Consider the following 17,484-nt stretch of genomic DNA (forward strand, 5'->3'; position numbering starts at 1 on the left):
GCCCCGTGACCCCTTATCCAACCCGGCTCCCCACCCCTTACCATGCCACACAGCCTGGCTGGAGCTCACAGCCCGGCCCAAGTCAGCCATGCTGCCCAGCAGGAGCGGTGGGGCCAGAGCGCAGGTGTGGCAAGGTGAGGCTGCGCAGGGGGAGGGACATCAGGGGAGGGGCTAGCCTCCCCAGCCAGGAGCTCAAGGACCAGGCAGGACAGTCCTGCGGGCCATAGTTTCCCCACCTCTGTCTTAGACGCTATGATATGTAATACACACAGGTTATATTGCTACAACTGTTTTGTGTAGACAAGGCCTTAGTGTGACCACAGGCTGGGCTGTCAGAATGATGATATCTATTCCTACTAGCAAAGGAACACCCAGTATTTCATGAGATGGGGAAGAGAAGCAGAGTTTTTCTTACCAATCAGATTGACACCATCAGTATTCGGAGGATTGTATGGGAGGAGGGGTGCGCAGGGAAATGTGTGACTGGAATCCTCAAGTAGATGCCTTCGGGCTAGGGGAATATTCCTCCTGGTGTAGGGGCACTGCTGAAATCTTGGAAGGGGTTATGTGGGATTTAATCAGCACATGGGCCACGTGCTGACCCCTCTGCATGGGGGGGGAGGGAATTTCAACCCAGGTGAAGTCAGATTTTTCTTTTTTCTCCTTTGAGTGCAGTAGCAGTTTCCCATCTATATTAATCACATCAGCACTCTGCTGCAATCACCAGTGCTGTGTGTAGGGAACTCTTGGGCCCTGGACTTCTGAACAAGCACTTGCATTTATAAATAAACCAAAGAATAATGAGCTGGGAGAGATTGTCTAGCACTGTGCTGGCTCTGCATGCCCGCTCTTTGTAGCCTGTATTAATGAGAAAAAGCCAGTGGTGCTACAGGCAGTGTGAATTCTGAACTGTCTGGTAGCTGCTCAGCTTCTGTCAGCCAGGATCAAACCAGGGAGCACAAAAGGGAATGGAAGATTCAGATGCCCACCGCTCATTCCAGCTTGAGGTGGACAGTTGAATAAGTAGCTACAGCCTCCATTGTGGAAGAGGATTGAGAATAAGGATCCAGACAATTTTAACTCAAGTCAAAGCACTTCTTTAAACCAACAATGCAATAGTGGAGCTGACTGGGAATTTGTTGACAAAACTTTTGTTGGAAAATGCCAATTAGTTGAAACCAAAACTTCTTGGGAGTGGGCCAATTTTGACAAATTTTTGCAGTTCAAACAGAATTTGATTTATTTTTTGAAGGGATGTAGATGTAATGAGTGGGTTGTGGTTCACAATTCAGCCTACTGCTATTCTTGAGACAGAGCCGGGGGTCACCAACACCAAATGAACTTGGAGAAGGTTTTATGGTTCCTCTCTGGTAGTCACAGTGGCGTGGAATTAGAACAAATAAGATTCCGGAAGTAGGACCTTCAGTTATTGTAGAAAATGGGCCCAGTACTGGAAAACGCTGCCTCTGTATTTGCACTGATGGAGAGTTTTGGGTCCTTTATTGGCGGCACTGTTGCTCTGACAGGTGACGTGACTTTGTAAGAGGAGCCACCTGCTGACTGTGGCCTGACTGCGCTAAGCTGAAAACACTGTGCAGTTGAACATTGCCCCTTGTATTCAAGCCTGATTCAGGAAATGCATACGTGGGTAATGTTGAGCACATGCTTAAATAGCTTCAATGTGACTTAAAAATATTACGTGGTGGTGGTGGTGGTGGTAGTATGGTAGTGCCGAGGAGCCCAGTCATGACTCCATTGTCTTAGGTGCTGTACAGACTGAACGAAAACACAGTCCCTGCCGCAAAGCTAGGATCTGCTTTCTAAATTTGACACGTTAAGCCTGGGTTTAAGTGCCTTCTTTGCCTAGAGCTACTTTCTTAAACTGAGTACTTTGGTAACCAAAAGGTCCTTTCCCCACCTACAGCCCAGCTTGTCCTTGAGAAGATTTCCTCTTACCCTTCACAGAGCTTTTACCTTTAAACTCCCCCCCTTTTCCCCACAGGGGAGCCATCAGGAAATCAGATATTATACATATTAAGTTTTGGCTGCCATCAGAACAACCCTTATCAGGCTGCACACCTGCTGCTGCTACCCTTCCACAGGTCCCTGCAGACTAAAGATTATAGATGTTTTAATCATACTTCGTATTAACTGGAGGCGAGATTGAAGTACGGGAAGAGAGGGGCATAAATCACTCCTGCTATTATTTGATTTTTATCGGGTGGGGGGAGGCTGTTCTAGCACAAAAGGCACGTTTATGAAAACAGCTTCAATCAAACTCTCCTCTCCTGCCCTGCTCCGGGAGTTGTGTTTGTGTGTCAATGTGCTTACTGCCTTTGCTTTATTTTCCTAAACTCCCATTCATTTAAAGGCAATAAATATCAAAGCCTCCCAGGCTCCAGATAAGGGAGGGAGCAGTTCACCACAGTTGGATGAGCTTTTTCTATCTTGCTAATTAAAAACCAAGTGACCAGGGGAAGTGGGGGGGGGGGGGTTTGAAACTGCTTGGTTGGGTTTTTTGTTGGTTGGTTTTAAGATATTTATCACGTTTAATTAAAAACCACAGATAGAAATGTGCAAATAGCAGCTGGAACCATGGTGCTGCTTGAATTGTTTGCTAGATACACTGGCGAGGAAGGTAGGGGGAATTAAATCCATGCCCTGATCACCTTCAAAACTGAGGGCCTGCAGAAGGATTTGGTGCATTGATAAGAGGGTCAGGGGGGTGGGGTTTTACTATTCTGATTAACAACAGTTTCCCGACTGGAAAAAGCAGATGTGGCCATGTTCCAAAATGGAGACGTTGGTGCTGGACCCAGGATGGTCCATCCAGAGACAAGTTAGCTGGCGACGAATGTAGTGGTACCACTCCCAGTGACTAGATGCATAGGTTACACACCTTTTGATAATATATAGTCCTGCCATGAGCACAGGGGATTGGACTAGATGACCTCTCAAGGTCCCTTCCAGTCCTATGATTCTATGACTAGTGATTGTACATACTTGACATTCAGAAATCAGGATTTGTAAATAAGCAGTCAGCTACAGTGCCCAAGCATAGCTGCGTGTTCTAAGTGCTCTATAAATAAGACCAGGAGAAAGCTGGATTATAATTCATCAGCTGCCAATGGCTTACGACTTTTTCAGCACTACCATCTCCGTGTTTTTGCCACTATGTCACAAAATGTACGTGAAGGCGAGGTTCCTGCCCGAAGTAATTTACAACCTAAACCAGACAAATAGGGAATATGGGTCCCCTTTTTCCAACACTGTTATCCATATTCATGAACTGGAATCTGATGGACTTGAAGATTCACTGCGGTTAATAATAAGGCAGGTATCCAGTTTGTTTGTAATTCAGAAAGGGAGCCTTGGGTCTGTTTAAAAAACCAAAACCCAAACTTGCTTTTCTGCAGCGTTCCTCGGCGGGGCAAACCTTGCAGCAGTGAAACATGCAAACTCTGTCAAGTGCTGAAGGAGGTCCCAGATCCCCTGAGATTGACGGGGAAAGTGTGGATCAGTCCCGAATCTTTAAGTGGGACGGCTGGGTGTTCGCTGCCTTCTGTGAAAGCCCACTTCACAGTAGACTGTTAGTCACATGGTTAAAAATCTCCGCCAACATTAGCAGTAATTGACATGTTCGTTGGCAACCTCTACTGCTGGTTAGCGTATGTGCAACATGCCTCAGGTGGCACATGGCCAGGATATTCATCACTGAATTTGGTCCACTGGTTGGATCATTAGCTTCCCCAGCCTGGGGAGTGTGAGATGAACACTGATCCGTGCCCCCTAGTGTCTGCTGAGGCCAGAGATTGAAGTGACATACACTGTAGTGTCTGCCCTCTCCTGCTTAGGGCTGCTCCTTCCCATCACCCTGAGGCATGTGGTTGGTTGGGGCCATGGGGAAAAACCCACAGTGTCACTATCCATGCTGAACGGGTCTCGTCTGCTGATCCAACACCTTCCACAAGCATTCTGCACTGCAATTGAGAGGAATGAGTATCAGTCTCCAAGCTAGTAAGCGATTGAGTGATCACCCCTCCTGTTGCCCAAATCAAGCAACAGGCTGCTAGGAGCCGCTTGTTTCCAGCTGTCACGTAACAAAAGCAAAATCAGCTCTGGCTTTTAATGCCAGGTCTCCCCTACAAACTTACATTGGTCTGACTACGTTGCTCAGGGGTGTGAAATATCCCTGGTGTAGACAGCGCTCTGTCGACAGGAGAGCTTCTCCCATTGACAGAGCTGCTGTCTCTCAGGGAGGTGGATTAACAACACTGGTGGTGGGAGAACGCAACAGCAGTGCTGTATGTGTAGCCAAGCCCTGAAAGTTTAGGAAGAAGGATGATGGTGTTATCGCAGCAAAGTGACACCACAGCACTTGGCACCATCCCCATGCTGCACTGGCCCTGTCGTAGCTTTCCTACTCCGATTTGAACCTTAGCGTTCATAACCTGAGAAGCTAGCATGAACCCCTCTAAGCTTAATTACCAGCTCAGATTTGATTTCGCTGCCACCAGCCAAAAATTCCAGGGTTTTGGCTCCCTCCAGTCTCCCCAAACCCTTCCCTGGGGAACCCCAAGACTCAGAAGCCCTGAGTCTTACCACAAAGGGAAATAACCCACTTCCCTTCCCCCTCTCTCTCCCACCCAGACTTTCCTCTCTGGGCTAACCTGAGAGTTACTGATGCAATCTCTTTACATCACAATACCAAGAAGCATGTCTCTCTCTTGCTACAAAGACGACAAACCCAATACAAGAGAACAGAAATGATTCTATCTCTTTCCCCTCCCACCAATGCCTGGTGCTGTAGACGCTTACCCTCCGTAGATCTAACACAAGAGAATCCCCTCCCCTTCAATTCCCTTAGCCTACCCAGAGGAAAACTCAATAACGTTTTAAAAAGAAAGAAAAACACATGAACAACGATCTCTGATTAAGCTGAAATACACAGGGCTACTACTTAAAAGAAAAATATGAATAAACAGCCTTATTCAAAACGAGATCCAATTTAAACATCCCAGCAACTACACCACCTGTAAAACAAAAAAAAAACACACAACCTAACAGCCTATGTTTCTACCTTTGTACTTACAACTTTGAAACTGAAGATTAGAAGCTTGAAGATAGAAAGAAAAAATCCCCTCTCATAGCTGAGAGCCAGACAAAGACAAAAAACCCAAAAAATTCTCTCCCCTGAGCTTTGAAAAATCTGGTTTCCTGATTGGTCCTCTGGTCAGGTGTTTGGTTCTCTTTGTTAACCCTTTACAGGTGAAAGAAACATTAACCCTTAGCTATCTATTTATGACAGGCCCCAGTGAGCCAGTCCCTATATTATACGGGGAGGGAAGAGTTAACCATTTATGCTCAGCAGATTTCATGCTTAGGGGTATTTGCTACGCAACCAATGGGTAGCACGTGCCACTGCAGGCGAATGTGTAGGCTAGCAAATAAATATTACTACTACTAGATCCAGTAAACCTAGACAGTGACTGAAATTATCAAAAGCAGCACCTCCTGTTGAACAGCACAAAGCTAAATCAGACAACGTTTGAGGACACTTCAGTTCTGGTTCCTCAAAGCCCTTATGTATGTGCTTAACCCTAAGTATGTGCCAAGGGACTGGCCACATGCTTTGCTGAATTGGAGACGTGCTCTGGAGGCCTGATGTCTCATGCTGGAAACACTTCTTCAACAGCAAAAATGCAAGTACGTGGAACTGCAAAAATGCCACCATTTTTCACCAAATTATTTTAGTGGCTTCCTGTTCAACATGTACCTTGTGATTTGTGCCACGTGGTAGAGGGCTGAATTGAACACTTGGGCCACAGAGCTCCCTCAGTCTGGGTCTGCACTGCTGAGTTCCATTGCTGCAAATGTCATGCATGGGTCGAGGGCTTTGGTCCTAAGAGCCCAGACGACTGGTGTGTCCTGAAGAGGACAAAACACTTGCTACCTGCATTGGCCCTGATTCTGTATAGAAAGCCATGGGTACATGGGGCCAATTGTGTGCTTCCCTGTTTGATATGGGGGCCAGAGAGTGCAGCGCTGCCCTTTGAGAAAATTTTGCCCTTAATGTTTCATGTATAAGATTTAGTACTGCAAACAATTGTTCTCCCTTGAGTTTGTCCCGTGCCGGCCTCTTTAGCTCCTAATCTACTTGCCTGTGTACAAAACCGTGGCAAACCCATGCTTTTGGAAGTAATCCGTGTTAATTGTTGTGGAGAATGAGAAAGAAAAAAACCGAGAAGACGTACCATGGGGGAAAGTGTCTGGGTTTACTCTTAACATGTTTCCATTCTTGCAGTATGGGACAGAGAAATATATGATGATTATTTGCAGGGAACATTCTGATGCTTGGAGGGAGGGGGGACTAACCCACCATACGTTGGCAAGATATTGCTAAAGGATGGCTGTGCTGTGTTATGCACTGTAGGTCCTACTGTGCAGCTCTCGAACCGATCAGTCACATTCCAGCCCAGCTGTGGGAATTGCAGTATGATTACTTTTTGGTGGAGTGTATTTATACTCTGGAGATGAGATCATGGTTAGTTTTTGGCAAATAAACATGCCATCAAACCTGTCCTCCCCCAACCACTATTTAGTGGTTTCTTTCTGTGTTGTACCAATCGGTTGCAGGTGGCACAAGGAGAACCCAGAGGAGATCTCAGAGATCCTGTGGCAGAGTAGGCGATTTGAACCATCTTTCAGTGTATCCCTGCCTAGTTTCAAAGTGCTGGCCTTGTTGGCAGGGGTTACAGCCAAGTCCTGCTTCTTTGCGTTACTGCACATTTCCTTAGCAATCAGCGATGAGGCAAATGAGGGGAACGAAACAGCTTTATTAACACAGCTGAGAGCGGGCCCCAGCCGTACATTTCTGAATGTAGGTCCCTGACCAGCCTAGGTCCCCCTTGAAACCTGGTCCTGTCTCTCCAGTTCCACTCCTCATAGTGCTGTTGACTAACCGGGAAGATGCTTGTCTAAAGGTTATAGAAGCATCGATGGGTGAGATTTTACTTTCCTCTCTCAGCCGTTTCCAGTTAAGTGTTTTGACTGATTGCGAAGCCAAAGGCCTTAACAACGATTAGCATAAGTTGCTACAATAGTAAATCAGGATCCTTCTTATAATCAGAGGGCACATCTTTGTATGAAAATTGAAAGTGGGGAGCAAGGAGATGAGCAAAGTGGCTGTGTTGTCAGCAGATTATTTTGTGGGTCTAAAGAAAAGCAAATGCCATGTTACAGGCTGGCCAAGATCAGTTACATAAATGTGTGCAGGAACAGCTCAGCAAAGTGTGGTGCTGCGGGCAAGGTAGGATGCTGTTCCATGGATAAGCCGCGGATGCAATGGGTCATGCTGGGCAGAAACAGACCATGGCACTGAACCAAAGCTGGTCTGACACTCCCCATCTCAATCTGCCGTCCAATCCATCTCCAGCTACCTTCTGCCACTGGACGTGTTTGGTATCCAAGAGGAGCTGGTGAGCAGGAGAGTTGCTCACAGCAGCAATTTTGTCCTGCATGACAGAATGAGGCGTTTTAGATGGATTAATTAGCAGTTACTGCCACTAGAGGTCAGTAAAGACTAAGCATCAGGCTGGCTGCCCTGAGGCCAGTCCATCACAAGGGAGGCATGAAGAGCAGCAAGTTGTGAGAAAGGATTATGTTGTGCTGGGTTCCCGGAGTAAATCCTTAAAAAGGTGAGGACAGAGGCAGTGTTGTTACCCATAAATATGGCCACGCAATACAATTGTGCAGAAGCACTTGCTTACTAAAGAATGTCAGTGGCATTTGATTTACCGCTTCTCCGAAATAACCGTTCGTTTCAATTTGTTAAACCGCCAGACCACGCACGTCTGTTGAGAGAACAGGCCTGGAGTGGGCGCTGATAAATGGTCGTCGTCTCACAGTGACCTTGGATCCTGGACTTTATTTTTTAAAGTCATTTGCAAACAGATTAAAATGCAGCCTCAGCCCCCTAATGCTTTCTTGGTGCTATAGAATTCCCAGAACCTTTAATAGGTTAAATAATGAATCTTACAAATGGAGGAAGTGTTACCACATGAGAGGGCTACATAGCCAGACGACAAATCAGCAAAGAGAGTGGTAGTTAAAGGGACAGGTTCAAGGTTGATGTGCCTAAGAAACTGACCTACCATGAGGTAGTTGTATCCTATTAAAATATTTACCTTCAGGATTGCAGGCCGGCATTTCTTCCAGCCAGCTGAATCAGACATCCCTACTGCAGGCTGAGGAGGTGGAATTAAGAAAATCACAGGCGACCAGTAACGACCCCCTGCTCTTTGGCTACTGCTATAGCTCACGGTGTCAGCATGCAATGAGAATAAAATGCTTTTAACTGGTGGTGCAGGCTTTTCTGCAAACAGTTGCCCTCCCGCAGCACCAGCATTGTGTTTATGGGATGCAAAGCAGCAGCTTGTCATTCAGCATGGGCTCTTCTGTTCTAGCTAAGCTTTGTGTAGCAGATTTCAATTACAAAGCCCATTTGAGGTCGTCATTTGACTTTTGCCGCTGCTGCGTTTCTGGGAGGCCATGCACAAAATAAAATGACCAAGCCCTCTTAAGTGCTGACACTTCCCAAGGTATCACAAATGGGATTTCTACCTCACTAGGCTTAAAGCTGGTCTCAAAGATTCCTCACTTTGGCCCTGATTCAGAGCAGCACTTAAGCATATGCAGAAGTCTCACGGGGGTTAAGAGGGTGCAACCATATGCTTTATGCTAGACATGTGCTTTAAGTGCTTTCCCTACTGTGGAAATGGACTTTCCAAAACATTTATCCAGCAATGTCTGAATAAAATAGCAACAGTGCAAAAAAATTTAACCCCAAATGAACATGTTTTTCCTCAGCTGTATCCTTAACCCAACAAACAATTCCATTTCAGATAACTTTAGAGCATGGCAAAGCCTACAGGGATCACCAGAGAGAATACACCAAGGATCAGGTCCAAGAGATCATGGTGTAGAAAAGTCAGTATAAGTAGCTGAGTCACTGGTGCATTGGCAAAGAGGTGAAGGATTGATTGGGCATTAGGCACTTTCATTCCGAGAGCTGCTCCCTCCAGCTCATAGGGAGCTATTGGAAATCTTGTACATCTTGGACAATCTTGTCTTTGTCCATGTTGAATCTACTCTGGATAAACAGGTACATCATCTGCCATTGCAGGGGCGGCCCCGCCTCTTCTTTGTCGGTGGCACATCATACTTTAAGTTACTGAGGTTTGTAATACTTTGGTTTAATTCTGATTGTTGGGCTTGGAGGTGTCTGGATGATATTAGTGGCCTCTGACATACAGGAGTTCAGACTGGATGATGTGGAGGTCCCTTCGGTCTTGAACTCTGACCTTGACTCTCCAGGGATGTCAATCCAGCAGCTGTAAACTCTAAATTCACAGGAGCATCCCCACTCAGTAAGTCGGAATTGAAATAAGATTCCAGGGATGTCAGTCTGTGTGTCACTTTGGATCCTAAAACGTCTGTACCATGAGTGTGAAGTGATGGAAGCAGCTACAAGCATGGGTGAGGTGGTGGTTCAGAATATTGCCAGGTTGAATCATGTTGGGTTCTGTGGTCTGTAACCTTCCAAATATTACATTTCCAGCTATTTTGACTTTACGAATTACATCCGTGCAATCTGCAGCTACAGTAAGGCCTGTATCTGTGCCAGGCCAAGAGTTCCGGACCACTGTAATATCAGAGGTAGCTCAACCAATCACCAGCCTTACTCTACTGCTAATTTGCATGCAACCATTTCATTGGTCGGATGAGGGAGACTGCACGGATGGGAGATCACTTGGCCCAACTGCCACATCAATGTGCCCAACTGCCAATGCACAAATCTCCCAGCACAACCCCTCTGATAAAAATCAACACCACCATTTTCACAACAAAAGAACCAGCAAACACAATTACCCCAAACATACACACACCCTCACCACAGCACAGATGCCTCCTTCATCACCTGCACAAATCCACACAACTCCCCCAGCACAACACAACCACCCACAAATATCACTCTGAAGCCTAGAATACCTGTTGAGTCAGTGTGAAGCAATGGAAACAGCTACAGGGAGTCCTAGAGTTCTTTTGTTTAGACTACAAGGAGGTCTGGGATTCGCAGTCCGTTACCATCCAGTTTTTAAGTTCTCAGCCATTTTGGGCTTTTTTTTTTTTTTTTTTTTTTTTTACACACACGACTTTGAGAACAACACCCATGCAACAGCCCAGGCTATCCTCTACTAATTAATATAATCCTACTTCCTGTCGCTGGCTGAGACTGAAGGGTCCCTCCTGGACTTTGTGGTCGGTGGGCAGAATCATGGTGTTGAGACAGTGACTCAAGTAGTTTGGCCTCCTAGCTGATTCCGTACACATCTTTACCTACAGAAGCAGGGCGATAGATTAGCCAGTGTGGAGACACTGACCTGTGTTATACAGGAGGTAAGACTAGAAGATCTAATGGTCCCTTCTGGACTTGCAATCTTTTAACCTTAAAAATCCACGAATGTAGGATAATGGATGCATTAGAAATACTCCTGGAGAGAAAGAATAAGGTGAGAAAGGACTGCACCCCACTATATATTTATCCCAGCCAACTAGGATTAATAACCCCTTTCTTACTCATAGCATAATAGAATGTCAGGGCTGGAAGAGACCTCAGGAGGTCATCTAGTCCAACCCCCTGCTCAGAGCAGGTCCAATCCCCAACTAAATTCACTCCTATCTGACTGAATGTATTCTCCCAGCTGGCACTGAAGGGTTGCTACTATATCAGAAGAAAATATATAAGCCTCGTATCTGATCTATTTCAGGTGTTTCTAATGTATCCATCACTCTAGTATCTGGACACTATTTTGCTTCTCTTTAATCACTGCTTGTGGTAGAGTTATTAGAGTAAAATTAAAATAACTGCACAATAAAACTCCAGATTAAGTTAAAACTATGGTAAGTTTGTCTTAACTGTAGTAAGATAATAGTGCAGCCGTGAGGGTTCTGTACTGCACTGAATTATGGTGATAAAATGTGTTGATCCACAGAATAGTTTTATGTAAGATCCTGCATAGTATCCATAATTGTACTACTGTTCAGCTAGTCTGATTTTAAAAAAAAAGTTCCTTCAAATTGATAACATTTTTGTACAGACTGTTCAGTTTTTATAATTTCTAAATTCAATGTGGTGAAACATTCCACTTGAGATAATAGGTGATGGGTCTGTCTAGTGACAGCTGCGTTCCAAGGATTCTTAGGCATCATTGTAGCAAGGTGGGAAACAGGTGCCCTCCTTGACTAATCTCTCTGGCTGAGGGTTTTCTGTTGTCTCGTCCATTGGAAAACGGGGTTTCAAAAGTGGGTGTCTAAAATTAGGCTCCAAAGTCTATATTTAGACACTTAAATAAGTGGCCTTATTTTCAAAAATGCTGGCCACCCAGCAACTCCCAATGGCTAGTGCTAGGAGTAACAGAGGTGGGGGTCTATGCAATCTAGTGGTTAGAGCTGGAGACCATGTGTTTGACTGCAGGAGGCTTGATTTCTAGTCCCTTGTCTTAGCCCACTAGATCACATGGCCCCCCCACCGCTGGACTCTACCAATAGGTTTGATTGTTCCTCACACTAGTGCTGCATTCTATTGATGCTGCTGTTTCCTCTTGCAAAAGGAGAAAAGATTATTTTTCTCCCTCGATCCTGAAGTCTCCTTTTGTCTGTGATGCATTCCTCCTGCAAATTAAAGCAACGGATTGGCAGGGAGCAGGGAGAGATGGGAATGAAGGGCAACAGGTGGCACTGACTTGTTTACAAAATTATTTCCCCAGGTAATCAGTGCCTGAATCCTGGGTATAGATCAGTGGTTCTTAATCTGGGGTGCAAGATGCCCTTCTGGGGGTGTGAGACATGCCAGTTTTTGTAGAAGGTAAATCATCAAACACACAAATTAAGCACAGGCCCATAAATGCAACTACTTTGTTTCATCAAACCTATGTATTTATTAACATTATACATTTTTAACGATTACTGTAATATACAAACAAAAAATATATCTAGGCTTAAAGAGCTGACCTACTTTAACGAATTTTGATCAGGGGTGCGAGAACATATTTTGAGAACCAAAGGGATGCAGGCTGCAGTAAAGGTTAAGAACCACTGGTATAGATGGTTTCAATGTCATGCTTGAAATATGGACCAAGGAAAGCTCTCAAGATTCTGCCACATCAAACATCACATGAACTTGAACATGCTGGTGCCATGGGACGAGCATCTCCTCTGTTTTTTGAATTCTTTGGATGTTTGCTGGAGGGAGAGGTACAAGGTACCTTATAACAGCCAACAGCTGGCTGAAATCATATTCAGAGCTGACCTCGCCGTTACCAGGTGGCTGGTGGACGGTAAACAAGAAAGCGTGCTGATCCAGTTTGTTGTCCTTTAGAAAGCCCTTGGCTCTCCTCTTGTGCAGAGCCTATGGTTAGTCCACTGGCACATCCATTCCCCTTTCAGTGTCACATAATTTGCACAATGGCATGAGTGTGCAGCCACTGCCTCCTACAGACACCAAAACATTGCTTAGGACTTTTTGCCATGACAGTGCTCCACTAACATTAAACAAATATGCCTCACAGGGGAAGGGGATATTAGTTGCATTGTACAGCTGGGGAAACTGAGGCAGAGAGGGCTAATGTTTCCAACACTACACAGTCAATTGAAAACAGAACTTGCAAGGTGCTGTCTCCTGGCCTGGTGCTCAGCTCCTTTATCAGGATGTCTTCCAGGGAACCAACATGGGCCAATGTAGTGCAAGCATCACTATAGCTTACATGATAGTGGGCCAGGAAAGGTTGGCATGCCTAGCAGGATGTGCATTTTAATTGCTCATTCTCTTTCCTTCTTTATCTGATTGGATTGTGAATTATGTTGTGTTTTGCATTTGTAATTGGAGGGTGGAACAGATGGCAAAGGCTTCATTGGAAGTGACGTAGCTGTTAAAATAACTTTGTGCTCTTCACTGACAGTTCACAAGAAAAGACCTTTTGCTCCATGGAAACACTGAAAGAAAGTCACTACAGCAGGGTCCCACTTTATTACTTATTCCGAAAGACTTCCAATCAGATTCCCAGCTGATGCAAATCAGCATAGCTACACAGAAATCAGCATTAACACCGAATTATACTCCCTGCGGATCTGGCCCTCCACGTATGACTTTAGAACGGAGAAGCTAATCAATTTCCTTACAGGCATAAATCTCCACTTTTCTGTTTACAATCAGTAATCCCGTATTTATATATAATATCGCCAGTCCCTCATATACTAGCTAGGTTTCTTTGCTAGTTTGAAAGGGATCAGTCTCGGAATATTAAATCAGTAAATATTTTATGGTATACATCATCTAACAAACTGAGCTGGATACAAATTGCAGGATCCTGCATTTGTGATGAGAACTGAGTGAAATTTTTGACACTAATAGTTTATTTGCTAAAAAAAAAAAAATCTTTTTGGGTCGACTGAAGCTATTGGCAAATTTGAGTCAAATTTGGGGAATAATTTGGGGAAAATATTTTTTAGAAACAGTTGATGTGTTTTCTTCTAACATTTTTTAAATGAAACTTTTCACCTTTTCGTTTTGACATGACATTTTGTTTCAGAATTTAGCTAACAAACAAAACAAAGACAAAAACCATCCAAACTCAAAACAAAGTGAAAAAATAAAAAAAATTCACTTGGGTTGAATAAAATGGTTTTTTTGACCAAAACCAAAATTGTTTCAGTGACAAAACCCAAAAACCCCATGGTGGGTTGACTTTCAATGAGTTTTTTTCAGATTGGCCATCAAACCAAAAAATCCTAGTTGTGAGATTTCTGTGACAGTGTAATTCATATTTGTCGTTACCTCCTCATGGCATCTTTATCACATACTTACCACTATTAATATTTATTTATATCACAGTAGTGCCTAGAGATTCCAGTTATGATCAGGGCCCCTTTGTGCTAGGTGCCGTGCATACACATAGTAGTGGACAGCCCCTGCCTCAAGTGCTTACATCCTGAATCGATAACACAGAGGAAGATTATCATTTTTGTCGTGCCTATGGGGAACTGAGATGCAGAGAAATTGTGATTCGCCCCAGGTCATACAGAGCTGGGAACTGAATTCAGATCTTCTAAACTTTAGTCTAGTGTCTTAGCCACAAGACCAGCTTTCTTCCAGCTTACCTGACAGATCCAAGGTGGGTGATGTGAGGCCTAATTAATGTTTATAAAGTGATCTGGGGGCATTGGATGAAAGGTGCTATATAAGAGCTACTGTATCACATCAATGTTATTCCCCAAGGATGAAATCCTGACCCCGTCTTTGGCCAACTTGAGTGGGGCCAGGAGTTCACCCAGTTATGTAGCCTAGGTGGGGTGTGCCATGCTCCAAATTCTGCACTTCCCCTGTGCTGGAGCCTTCTCAGATCCATGCCTCCCACCTAGTGCCTTGCTGCCCTCTATCTTATATCCGGGCCACCACACGATGAAGCTAGCCATTACCGGCCAGGCTGTGTCACACCAGTTCAATAAAGTGTTAAATGACTTGGCTTGTCTTTTCATCAGTGAGGCACTTGCACTTCCATTCAGCCACCTCCAAATCTGGTTGATGTTTCTCAATGAGAATGTAGAAAGAGAATTTCAGCTCTATAACAGAGCGAGATTCTGTTAGACATCCCACTAAGAAACTTGCCTAAGTATATTTTAGATCTGGATTAATTTCTTCTTTCGCAAGCCAGGGTTTTTTTGTTAGCAGCTACGTATGCCGAACAATCCTGTCCTGGCAGGGAGCTCATTAATGTCTGTGGCTCTGCAGTGTAGTTTTGACTGGACTGATCAGTAGCATTTCCCACATAGCATTGTGTGTTGGAGCGAACGATTGTAGCGACAGGCCTGACTATTCTTGGGGGATCATTTTCTAAACTCGGCTATATCTTTATTACTAGGTGTTGTGACAAAGTTCCTCCTCTACCTTGGTGGGTCCTGCGCTTCTTGGCAGATTTGCTCACCTCAGTGATCTTCCCCACAGTCTGGGTCAACTCCTCCTGTGTCTGATCAGGAGTTGGGAGGTTTGGGGGGAACCCGGGCCCGCCCTCTACTCCGGGTTCCAGCCCAGGGCCCTGTGGATTGCAGCTGTCTATAGTACCTCCTGTAACAGCTGCATGACAGCTACAACTCCCTGGGCTACTTCCCCATGGCCTCCTCCAAACACCTTCTTTATCCTCACCACAGGATCTTCCTCCTGATGTCTGATAATGCTTGTCTCCTAAATCCTCCAGCAGTACACTCTCTCACTCTCAGCTCCTTGCCTTCTTGCTCCCAGCTCCTCACTCACACTCCTTCTCCTCTGGCTCCTCCCTGCCTGACTGGGGTGAGCTCCTTTTTAAACCCAGGTGCCCTGATTAGCCTGCCCTGATTGGCTGCAGGTGTTCTAATTAAAGTAGCTATTTCCATTGCCTTCTAGAAAGGTCTTAATTGGCTCCAGGTGCCTTGATTAACCTGGAGCAACTGCCATTTGGTTGCCATGGTCCTAGGGATTTGTTTAGCCTGGGGCTAACATACCTGTTTCTCAGTACTTTACTGTAGCCATCTGGCCTTGCCCCATCACAGAGTACAAGCGTAACCATCAAGCTAGCACCGAGATGAGGCAAAAGGTCTCTGCTTGATCCTGGCCGCAGGCTGGCTGTGTTAGTCTGAAACACCTTAGCCAGTGTTACTCCTGCTAGGAAAGGATTAAAAGGGTGCTGGTGACTTCAGCGCCAGGTGGCTTGTTACTCCTGGATATCTGGGAGGTGGGAGCTTGCTGGGGAAGGAGGATGTAAGTTGCAGGCTGAGTGATGGAGGATGGCATAGATGGCTTGTGTGACACTGCCTCTGTCTTCCATCTCTAAAATGGGGATAATAGCATTGCCTTTGTCCGTTTTCCCTGATCTGCTTGTGTAAGCAATTTGGGCTGAGGCTGCCTCTTCCCGTGGGCTAGATGGCAAAGTTCTTGCCCAGATTGGGAAGCATGAATTGAAGTGTGACTAACTACTCACCAGTGTCACTACGGCACTCACAATCTGGCCCAGTGCATGTGTACTTTGTATAAGGGGCCCCTGAGCTCCCTTGGTGCCTCTGGGTGCTACCGTACTACAAAGCATCTGTAATGTGCAGCCTTGTTGGTGGAACTCTGGGAGCAGCCAGCCCCCAGGAGAAGGTTTGGGCTGAACTTTGTTTTCCTATTTTTGTTTCCTGTGCTAGCAAAGGGAGTGGGTGAGTTTGGGCTCTACGCAGGGAGCGCACTGTATTTGCAGAGCAGGCTGAGGAAGACACTTGCTCACAGGCTTCGTGGATGAGACCCTCTGCTGGTATGAATCATCGGAGTGCCACTGAGCTCAGTCGATCTCTGCCAGTTCACGCCAGCTGAGAACCTGATCCCTTGAGTTTAGCTGCTCAGCCTCACGCAACTGGGATTTTGTAGAACTGTTTCCATCAGGTTTTTAAAGGAACAGGTTCTCCTTTGGGAAATGTGCACCCTATTCAGGGAATGTAAGCAAACAATCTTCAAAGAGAAAGAATTGCCCATTTGTAGTCCTGGAGAACCAGAATGTAAACCTGTCACTGAAGCAGGACTGAATATTCCTCCCCCTTTGTACTTAGATACTTGTAATTGTTCGCAGAGGAGAGAAGTCCTCATTTCAGGCAAGAAGGAAACATTTCTGTGGCAGCTGGATTTTTTTTTTTTAAATAAATGGAGACTATTCAAAAAAGTTTGGAATGTTAGAAATAGTCTACTGCTCACATTTGCTTTACATGTTCGTACAGCGCCTGGCACAAGGCGCTTCGATCCTAACTGGGACACTATTATGATGTAATTGTAATAATTATTAATTGTTATAAATTAATAAAGAATGTTATTGCAATAATTCGAAATCCTGGAGGAGGTGGCTTAGCGGGCGAGAGGGACGAAAAAAGCAACTTATCACATGCCTGTGTGTTTTGTGGTATGTGTGTGTGTGTGTGGGTGTACAGATGCCCATACAAATATTTTTAAAACACTTTGCCAAATCAGAGTGATATTTTTTATCAATAAGTCTCTCAAACCAAATACAAAGCCCATTTTTTTTAAAAAGCTCAGATAAGGCCTTCCACAATATCAGTGTCAAACAAAATCAATATGCTGAGCTTGCCCTTGATGAGGACTTGGGTTGCCTGCTGTACTTCCTTGCTGCAGAGCTCCCTGCTGACTTCACTTCTCCACGCTGATCCGCGCTTTTGAGGCTGTAGTTTTGTTTAACAGCTCACAATGTTTGGCTTCGACAACACAAGCTTGAATTATTTAGAGGCACAGAAACAAAGTTGGACGCGTACAATACAGAGACAAAAGAGGGTAACGTTGAAGTTCAAGGGAGGCCAAGTTGAAAAATGCATTGATGCAGGAGGATATCTAGGTGAGCAACCCACGTTGTC

Source organism: Chelonoidis abingdonii, chromosome 22 (genome assembly GCF_003597395.2).
Source record: "Chelonoidis abingdonii isolate Lonesome George chromosome 22, CheloAbing_2.0, whole genome shotgun sequence".
In the NCBI taxonomy this organism is placed as follows: domain Eukaryota; kingdom Metazoa; phylum Chordata; order Testudines; family Testudinidae; genus Chelonoidis; species Chelonoidis abingdonii.